Raw genomic sequence first — 10350 nt, 5'->3', positions numbered from 1 at the left:
TATCTCCTTTAATATTTATTGAATTTTATTGTACACATTTGTTTTTATGTCTTCTTCTTTGAGAGCACAACAGTGTTTTAATCACCTTTGTTTACTCTAGTGCCTACCACAATGAATTAATGCTTTGTTTTTTGTCCTGTTGCTTGTTTGTCTGTTTCTAAGTTATATGAGTGAAAAGCAAATTTAATGCTGCCAAACTTAGAGAGGAATTTTATTTGGGTTTAAATCTGTGGTTCTTAACCTTCTTTGGATCATGGACCCCTGTGAAAAGGTGATGGAAGGTTTGACTTTCTTCTCAGAAAAATATACATACCTATAAAATTCTGTGAGCAAGTTTTGGGGATAAACAAATGTCCTGGGCCCACTGATGTCAACCGACAAGTTAAGAACATTATCTTTTTATTTTTATTGAATTTTAAAATAAGAAGTTGTGGCAGTTTGAGATTTATGAACCCCCAAAAAGATAAGGATTATGTTTGTAAACTGGTCTGTTCCTCTGGTGTGATGCCTTTTGATTATATTAGATTCAGCTGAGATGTCTTTGATTAAATTATGTTATGATTAGGGCTTTGATTAGACCATGTCAGTAGAGTGCAAATCATATTAAGTCCCCACCCCCTTGGTGGGCTGATATAAATGGGCACTCACTCAAGAAGACACAGACGAAGACATGGGATGAAGGAGAGTGTTTCAAAGACAGAGAAGAAGAAAGAAGTTTGATCTTATGGCCCAGGAAAAGAAATGTGCCATTTGCCTGAGAGTTTGCAGCAATCTAGGAAACCCTGAGAGACAAGCCCTCTGCCAGCCTACAGCTGGCATTGGAAGAAGCTGGGCCCATGGACCTCAAGAGAAAGAAGGAAGCAGAGACCAAGCAGAGACCACCTGCCATCTTGCTTCAACATGTTGCAACTGACTTTGGTGAGAAAGTACCTCTTATGGTACCTTGAGTTTGACTCCTTGTACTGTAAGCTTTTACTGCAAGTAAATACCATTTATAAAAGCCAACAGATTTCTGGTACTTTGTATCAGCACTCCTTTGGCTAACTCAAACATAAGTGTATTTGCATGGAACAAAAATTTAAAAATACTGATGCCTAAAACGAACAGTATCTCTCTTACCCTTTTATTATACAATTGATCCTTTATTATACAATTCCTCTTCCACCAAAGTGACCAGCCCCTTGTAATCCTTCTGGAGACAGTCTATGCATTTGTATGCACAAGTACTGCAAATTCTTTTCTTACACTTGTTTTTTTAAAAAATTCAATTATCCTGCAATTGTTCCCCATCAGCACATAAGGTTTCAAATGCTTAGAATTCTATTGTATACTGTACTCTATTTTTACAATATATATATATTTTTTAAAGATTTATTTATTTATTTATTTATTTAATTCCCCTCCCCTCCCCTGGTTGTCTGTTTTCTGTGTCTTTTTGCTGCGTCTTGTTTCTTTGTCCGCTTCTGTTGTCATCAGCGGCACGGGAAGTGTGGGCGGCGCCATTCCTCAGCAGGCTGCACTTTTTTTCGCGCTGGGCGGCTCTCCTTATGGGTGCACTCCTTGCGCGTGGGGCTCCCCTTCGCGGGGGACACCCCTATGTGGCAGGGCACTCCTTGTGCGCATCAGCACTGCGCATGGGCCAGCTCCACACGGGTCAAGGAGGCCCGGGGTTTGAACCGTGGGCCTCCCATGTGGTAGACGGACGCCCTAACCACTGGGCCAAAGTCCGTTTCCCGACAATATATTTTTATTTTTTCCAGGTTCATAATTTATTGTACAAATTAAGTTTCACATGATGAGTTGGCATTAGTTTCTGCAGGCATTAGAACTTGGTACTTGGATGAGGTAGAGTTTAGAATCCATTTATAAAAAAAAAAGAATCCATTTATGTTGCTTTCATAGCTAGAGTTTTTTAAAGACTTTATTATGAATTTTAGGACAATCAAAGCAATGCCTCCATATCTGGCCAGTACACATTCATTCTACCTTTAAGTGTACAAGAGTTGAAATTGGGCATCAGTTTCTGGACCTGCCATGATTTCAATCTTGCCATAGGGACAAATTCCACAGTTAGAGTCCTTCAACATATACAACCACCCCTCGGCTTGGCCAGAAGAAGCCTTACAATACATTTTTAGATTCTGAAATAATTTTAAGTTTACAAAAACAGTTGCAAGCACAGTACAAGTACTTTTTATCATGAACCATTGAAGAGCAAGTTGTTGACCTGATGATCCATTGCCCCTGAATAATTTTCTGTGTATTTTCTACAAAAACCTTCTCTTACATAACCACAATACAATTGTCAAAATTAGGAAATTATCGTTATACATTATTACTATCTAATCCTGATCCCATTCAAATTTTGCCAGTTGCCTCAGTAATGCCCTTTATATTAAAATAATGTAGCCCAGAATCATGCTTTGTATTTAGTTGTCATGTCTCTTTTGTCTTCTTCAGTTTAGTATAGTTCCTCAATCTTTTCCTTACTTTTATACCCCTAACAATTTTGAAGATTATAGGCTAGAGATTTTGTAGAAAGAAACTTAATTTAGTTTGACTGATGTTTCCTCATGATTAGATTCAGATTACTCATCTTTGGCAGTAATAAAACAAAAGTGATGTTGTGATCTTCTGATTGTATCCTGTTGGTGGCTCACAATTTTTGTTTGTCTCATTATGATCATGTTCATGTCAATGATTATTGTGGAGTCTGAAAGACTTCTCCACTGTAAATTTATTTTTTTTCCCATTTGTAATTAATACGTGTTTTGGGGTGGTAGATCTCTGAAACTATGTCAATATCTTATTTCTCAACAAATATTCAACTTATTCATTTATTTAAATATATCACTATGGGCACTCAGTTTTCTGTATTATTCAGTGGATTATATGCTAACTATATTATTTATTTTGATGCTCAAAGTGTCCCAGATTTGGTCAATGGGAGTCTATTCAAGCTGGTTTCAGTATGCACTTGGCATGTTCCAATCATTCCTTGAGCACTTCCTTGCTTTCTGGCATGACAAGATGATCAGGCTCAACTTGTACTTTTTCTGCTCCAGAGGTGGAACCAGCCATTTCTCCAAGGATGCTTGGTCCCTTTTAGTAAAAATGATATTTAGAAAACTGTGTTAGGTTAAATTATGTATCCCCAAAAACACATGTTCTGAATCATAATCCATGTACCTGTGAGTGTGAACCCATTGTAAACAGGACCTTTTGAAGATGTTGTTTTTAGTTAATGAATGGTAAACTGAACCAGGGTCAGTCTTAATCCAGATTACTGGAGGCCTTATAAAGAGAACCAGGAAATCACAGAAGAAGTTAGGTGACAGGGGGCAGAAATATGCTAAGCTGTAGAAGCGATCCAAGATGGCATCAGAGTAGTTCAGGCAGAGTAGCTCTCTTTCAAAATAGGGGAGAAGGCTTAGGGGTTGTCTGAGGGAGCTACCCTTGGGGACAGCAGGAATCATCTGGGAGGAACTGGGGACAGAGAGATGGAGATGCCAAAAGGAAAAGTAGCAGAGTTTATGGGAATGAAAGACACAATGGATGAGATTAAAAATACATTAGAGGCATATAACAGCAGATCGGCAGAAGAATGAATAAATGAAATTGAAGACAGAACATTTTAACTTGAAAAGATAGAACAGATGGAAAAAAGAATGCAAAAAATTGAATGGGTTTTCAGGGAATTTAATGACAACATGAAACATAAACATGCATGTTATAGGTGTCCCAGAAGGAGAATAGAATGGAAAAGAAAGAATATTTGAGGAAAAATTTCCAAACCTATGAAAGACATTAATATATGAATATCTGAGAAGGACAATGCACCCCAAACAGAATAAACCAAAATAAACTTATTAGAAGACATCTACTCTTCAGAATGTCAAAGTCCAAAGATAGAGAGGATTCTTAGAGCAGCAAGAGAAAAGCAATGTAGTAATTACAAGGGAGCCTCAATAAGGCTAACTGCTGAACACTCACCAGAAACTATGGAGGCAAGAAGGCAATGTAAGATTATTTAAGGTACTGAAAGTAACAGAAGGAGACTTCTAACATACCACTCTCAGCATTAGACAGAACACCTAGACAGAGGATAAGGAAATTGAGAGCTTGAATAATATGATAAATGAACTAGACCTAATAGACATTTATAGAGCATTACATCCCAAAACTGCAGGACATACATTCTTCTCAAGGGCTCATGAATCTTTCTCCAGAATGGACCATATGCTGGGATGTAAGTCAGATCTCAATAAATTTAAGAACACTGAAATTTTACAAAATACTTTCACTGATCAGGATAGAATAAAGTATTGGAGGCACATCCAGATGTGATTCTTACAACTCCAAAAGTCATACAGAGTCAGAGAAAAGGCTGGGATGGTTATGATAGTTATGATTCATAATGGGAATGTAAGACTAGTTTAGGGAAGCGGATGTGGAACAAGTGATTGGACATCCACCTACTATATGGGAGGACCTGGGTTTGATTCCTGGGCCCTCCTGGTAAAAAAGCATGCCTGAGTGGGTAGCTGGTGCCCATCTAGTGAGCCGAGTGCTCACACAACTGAGTCAAGCAGCAAGATGATGATGCAACACAAGAGAGACGAAGGGAAGAGTCAAGGCAAGGCACAATAGAAACCAAGAACTGAGGTGGTGCAAGTGAAAGGGAACCTCTCTCTACATCAGAGGTCCTCAGGATCGAATTCTGGTGAATCCTAGAGGAGAAAAACAAGAAGAGAAGAAAAAAAGAGACATAGATACAGAAGATCATATGGGGAATATACACAGACAGCAAAAAACATCAGGGCGGGGGTGGGGGGAAGGAGAGGGAAAAAAAGACTAGTTTAAGTATTACATATAATTTTGGGAAAATTGTGGTGAGCTGTGAGGGAAACTTTCTCAATATGATAAAGTACACATATGAGAAACCCACAGCTAACATTGTACTCAATGGTGAAAGATTGAAAGCTTTCCCACTGAGATCGGGAACAAGATTGAAGATGCCCACTGTCTCCACTGTTATTCAATATTGTGCTAGAAGTTCTAACTAGAGCAATTAGGCATGAAAAAGAAATAAAAGGCACCCAATACGAAAGGAAGATGTAAAACTTTTGCTATTTGCTGATATGATCCAAAAATCCACAAAAAACTATTAGAACTTAGAGAAAATTTCAGCAAAGTGGCAGGATAAAAGATTAACAGGCAAATAATCAAAATAGTTTCTATACCTTATTAATGAGCACTCTGTGGAGGAAGGCAGAAAAAAAATCCATTTACAAAAGCAACTAAAAGAATCACATATTTAGGAATAAACTTAATGAAGGACATAAAGGACCTGTATTCAGAAAACTATAAAACATTGCTAAAATGAACTAAAGATGATCTAAATAAATGGAAGGACATTCCATGATCATGAGTTGGAAGATTAAATATCATGAAGATGTCAATTCTAACCAAACTGATCTAGAGATTTAACACAATCCTGATAACATTCCAGTACCTTTCTTTGTAGAATTGGAAAAGCCAATTATTAAATATATCTGGAAAGGCAAGGGCATTTGAATAGCCAAAAATACCTTTAAAAAGAAGAATGAAGTTGGAGGATTCTCACTTCCCAACTTTAAAGCATATTATCTAGCTACAGTGGTAAAAACAGCATAGTACTGGCATAAAGATAGACAGATTGACCACTGGAATAGAATTGAGAGTTTGGAAATAGACCCCTCATATCTATGGTCAAGTGATTTTTAACAAGGCTGTCAAACCCTCTCAGCTGGGTCAGAACAGCCTATTCAATAAATGATGCTGGGAAAAGTAGATATCCATATCTAAAAGAAAGAGAGGGGATTCCTGTCTCACACCTTATACAAAAGTTAATTCAAAATGGATCAAGGACCTAACTATAAAAACTAGAACCATAAAACTCCTGGAAGAAAACGTAGGGAAGTATCATAAAGACATTGTGGTTGTTGGTAGTTTCTTTTACTTATACCCAAAGCATGAGAAATAAAGAAAAAATAGAAAAATAAGACTACCTTAAAATTAAATACTTTTGTATTTCAAGTGGTTTTGTTAAGAAGGTGAAAAGGCAGGAAACTTAATGGGAAAAAAATCTTCAGAAATCACATATCTGACAAGGATTTGATTTCCATTTACAAAGAGATCACACAACTTAATGACAAAATGACAAGTGACCTGATTTTAAAAATGGGCAAAAGGTTTGAATAGACATTTTACTGAAGTGGAAATTAAAATGTCCAAGACACACATGAAAAGATGCTCAATATCACTAGCTATTAGGAAAATGCAGATCAGAACTACAGAGATATCATATCATACTATATAAAATGTTCATTATTAAAAAAAACAAAACTATATGTGCTGTAGAGGATGTGGAGAAATAGGTATACTCCTTCACTGTTGGTGGGGGTGTAAAATGCTGCAGCCTCTGTGGAAGATGATTTGGCTGTTCTCCAGGAAACTAAATACAGAACAAGCAATATCATCTAGCTATCCCGCTACTTGGAATATATTCCGAAGAATTGAATGTAAGGACATAACAGATATTTGCACACCAATTTTTATAGAAGCCTTAGTCACCCTTGCTAAAAGATGGAAACAACCTAAGTGTCCGTCAACAGATGAATGGATAAAAAGATATGGTATATGCATATGATGGAACACTACTCAGCTGTGAGAAGAAATCAATTAGGAAAGCACATGACAACATGGAGATGCCTTGAGGATATTATGTTGAGTGAAATAAGCCAAACATAAAAGGACAAATATTGTATGGTGTCACTGATATGAACTAAATACAATGAATAGCCTTATGGGGTTGGACTATGAAGTGTAGGTAGTTGGGAGATGGAATGTGGGTTGAAAATGGGAAGATGATGCTGGATGTATGGAGACTATTTTATAAGGTTATTTGTAAATATGTCTTAATGGATGGAGTTGGACATTTTAATGAGTGTAACAAAGACTGTTTTGGATGTAATTGTGGCTGAAATGGGTAGTCCAAGGAAGTTAACGTTAGTTGGACAGCTGGAGCATAATATAGGGAATGCATAATAGTGATTTTGGTGGTAGATGAGGATTGTGGTTAATAATAATATAAATACAGGAATGTTCTTCTACTACACGGTGTTAAGAATGTGGTAATACATGGGAAAATATAACTAATGTAATTTATAGACTATTGTATTTGTCAGCCAAAGGGGTGCTGACACAAAATACCAGAAACCTGTTGGCTTTTATAAAGGGTATTTATTTGGGGTAGGAGCTTACAGATACCAGGGCATAAAGTGTAAGTTGCTTCCCTCACCAAAGTATATTTCTACGGGGAGCAAGATGGCTGCTGACATTTGCCAGGGTTCAGGCTTCCTGGGTCCCTCTCTTCCCAGGTCTTGCTTCTCTCTGGTTCCTGTCTTCTTGGGGCTTGCTTCTCTTTCCTCTGTGTGCTTACTACCTGGGGCTCCAGCTTAGGACTTCAGCATCAAACTCCAACATCAAACTCCAACATTAAAAACCCTCCAACTCTTTCCTTTGCCATGCCTTTTATCTGTGAGTTCCTACACATCAAGGGCAGGGACTCAACGCCCTACTGGCCCAAGAGGTTTACTTGATTACTTACTCAGGTAAACCTCTGAATCCAATATAATTTAATATGCCCAGAGGAAAAAACCAGTTTACAAACATAATCCAATATTTCTTTTTGGAATTCACCAGTAATATCAAACTGTTACAACTATAGTTAACAATATTGTAGTGTTTTTGTAGCAAAAACAAAGAAAGTAGTATATTAAAGCTAAAGATTAAAAAAAAGAATATGGGGTTTGGTTTTGTGAGATATGAATATGATTTAACATTTTTTTTCTTTTTTTTTTTCATTTTAATAAGGAGACCTCTTTACTATGTCATTTAACTAATCCATGTTCATCTGTGTATCTTTTTGAACACTAGAGGAACAATTGAGTTTGTTGTTGGAATTAGATGAGATAAAAATGCCTGGACAGAAATTTTTAGGAGTAATGCTTCCATAACTTGTTGGGCTGTCTTTTATTTTTTTGAATTTGAAATATAGTTTGAATTAAAAAAAAAAAAAAAAGAAATATGGTAAGCCAAGGAACCCCAAGGATTGCCAGAAGTCAGCACCAAAATACGTGTCTTCAGGGAAAAAGCAAGTCTTTCCAATATCTGGATTTTGGACTTGTCCAAGCCTCAAACCATGAACCAAAATTTCTGTTGTTTAAGCCAACCCACTGTGAGGTATTTACCATAGTAGCCTGGCAAAGTAAGAGAGAATTAAAAATGTGTGCACTAGGTATGATAATTGCTATTTTGGTGCCTCTGCTCATGGGCCATAGGCCATCTCAAGGAATAGAGTCACATATTCACACACATACACACATACCTATACATATCCATGTGTGTATATACACTCATATTAAGTACACACATAAACATTTACATCAGTATTTCTTTATCTATATATCTAAAATCATGAATTTGCCCTGATATTTCTAATTCTAATCCTACATTACAGAGTTTGTTCTAGTTTTAACCCTTTTCCATATTTGTAACTCCTTTGTCTGGCAGTGAGTAACTGGACTTCCATTATTCTGAATATATTTACTTATTTGATCAGTCCTCTGAGTGTAAGCAACCTCTCATTGTCACTGCATGGAAACCCTTCTTACCTCACTTGGGATCTAACATTCTCCATCAGTTCTATGCTGCCATCCCACTCTGGCTTACCTGCTCACATGAATACCCTCCTCACATTACCTGTGCTCTGAAATCCAGGTCTGGACCTCCAACATCCCTTCCCTCCCCACAGATGCCTATCTTGCTCTACTTGCCTTCATGTCTTTAGGACTGACTTATTTCAGAAAGGCACAGAAAGGAGAAGAGGGTCCATAATTTCTTTAACATATCTCTTTAACCTACCCTTCTGTTATTGCAAACAATATTTTAACACATGATTACTATGTCTTCAAGATAAATTCCAAGAGTAATTGTTGGGTCAGAGAGTATGTACATTTGTAATGTTGTTGGTTCTGCAACATTGCTTTCCATAGAGTTTAACAATTTATATATTCACCAGAGTGCACCAATGTGCCTGCAAGAACTCTTTTAAGAGTGGTAATTCTAGCACACGGAAAGACCTAAAGGTTACATACAATATTTGAGAAAATTAAGACAACTTATTTTCTCTTTGAAATACAATTCCTACCCAAAATCAAATTTCTTACTAATTCAATTTCTTAGTAATATAAATGAAACAAAATTTAGTCATCACAAGCAAATTTAGGAACACAAAACAGTAACCAAACATATTGGGTAAAAAGTATTAATAACTATAAGAACCCTCAGATGCATAAACGGCCACTAACTGAATATGAGTTAGTGACTGCTGTAGCCCTGCAGTTTGCAAGGCAAAAGTGATTACCCTGGGAAGATAACACAAAGCAGCTAGGAAGTAATTTTAATCAGATTCTTGTCAGAAAGCAGTTTTCCAGGTCATGGGCTTAAATTCTTTTTACAACCCTGCAGTGGCAACAGGACATTTGTTTATTAGGGGTTCCCTACGATTGCCTTGGGCTAGGAGGAACCTGGGCGAGAGTCTGAAGTTGATCTGTTTGCAGGATTTCCGCGCCCCTCCCCCCCCGCCCCCAACGTTGTAGCATTGGAAAGTGTCATATCCTGGGAACCACTCAGTTGTGGGGTCACCCTAAGACCTCTAAGGACAAGGCTACATTGTGAGAGAACTTCGACGTCCACTACCCAATATGGCAGCCACCAGCAAGATGTGGCTATTTAAATTAAGTTAAAAAAAAATCAGTTCCTCACCCGCACTAGTTACATTTCAAGCGTTCAACAGCCACAGATACAGAATGTTTCCGTTTTGGCAGAAAGTTCTATTGGATGGCACTGACTTAGACGATTAGAATTAAAAAAAAAAAACCGTGGAAGTCATTGGACTCCACTACCAAAAACAATCAACAGGGCTTTATTACTCATTCTAAAAAGGATGAGGTAAAAATTCCCCTCGAAAAAACAAACAAAAATCCTTCAAAAGCACCTCACAGCCGGCTCCCTTTGGGGACTCACAAGACACTAATTTCGAAGGCGGAGGCGGACCCCGTGGGTGTGCAAGGGCCAAGACTCCCGAGAAAGAACTGCTCGAAGCGGTGACCACCTGCACTCACAGGGCGGGCAAGCCTCGGCTCCCGCGCCCACAGCCAAGCACGCGCCCCACTTTCTACGGAACCCGACGCGGCTGCAGCGCGAAGCCCCTGGCCTGCGCGCACCCGCACGCACGCCAGCCTG

The sequence above is a fragment of the Dasypus novemcinctus genome, chromosome 11, assembly GCF_030445035.2.
Source record: "Dasypus novemcinctus isolate mDasNov1 chromosome 11, mDasNov1.1.hap2, whole genome shotgun sequence".
NCBI lineage: Eukaryota > Metazoa > Chordata > Mammalia > Cingulata > Dasypodidae > Dasypus > Dasypus novemcinctus.
This window is presented reverse-complemented; position numbering follows the sequence as displayed.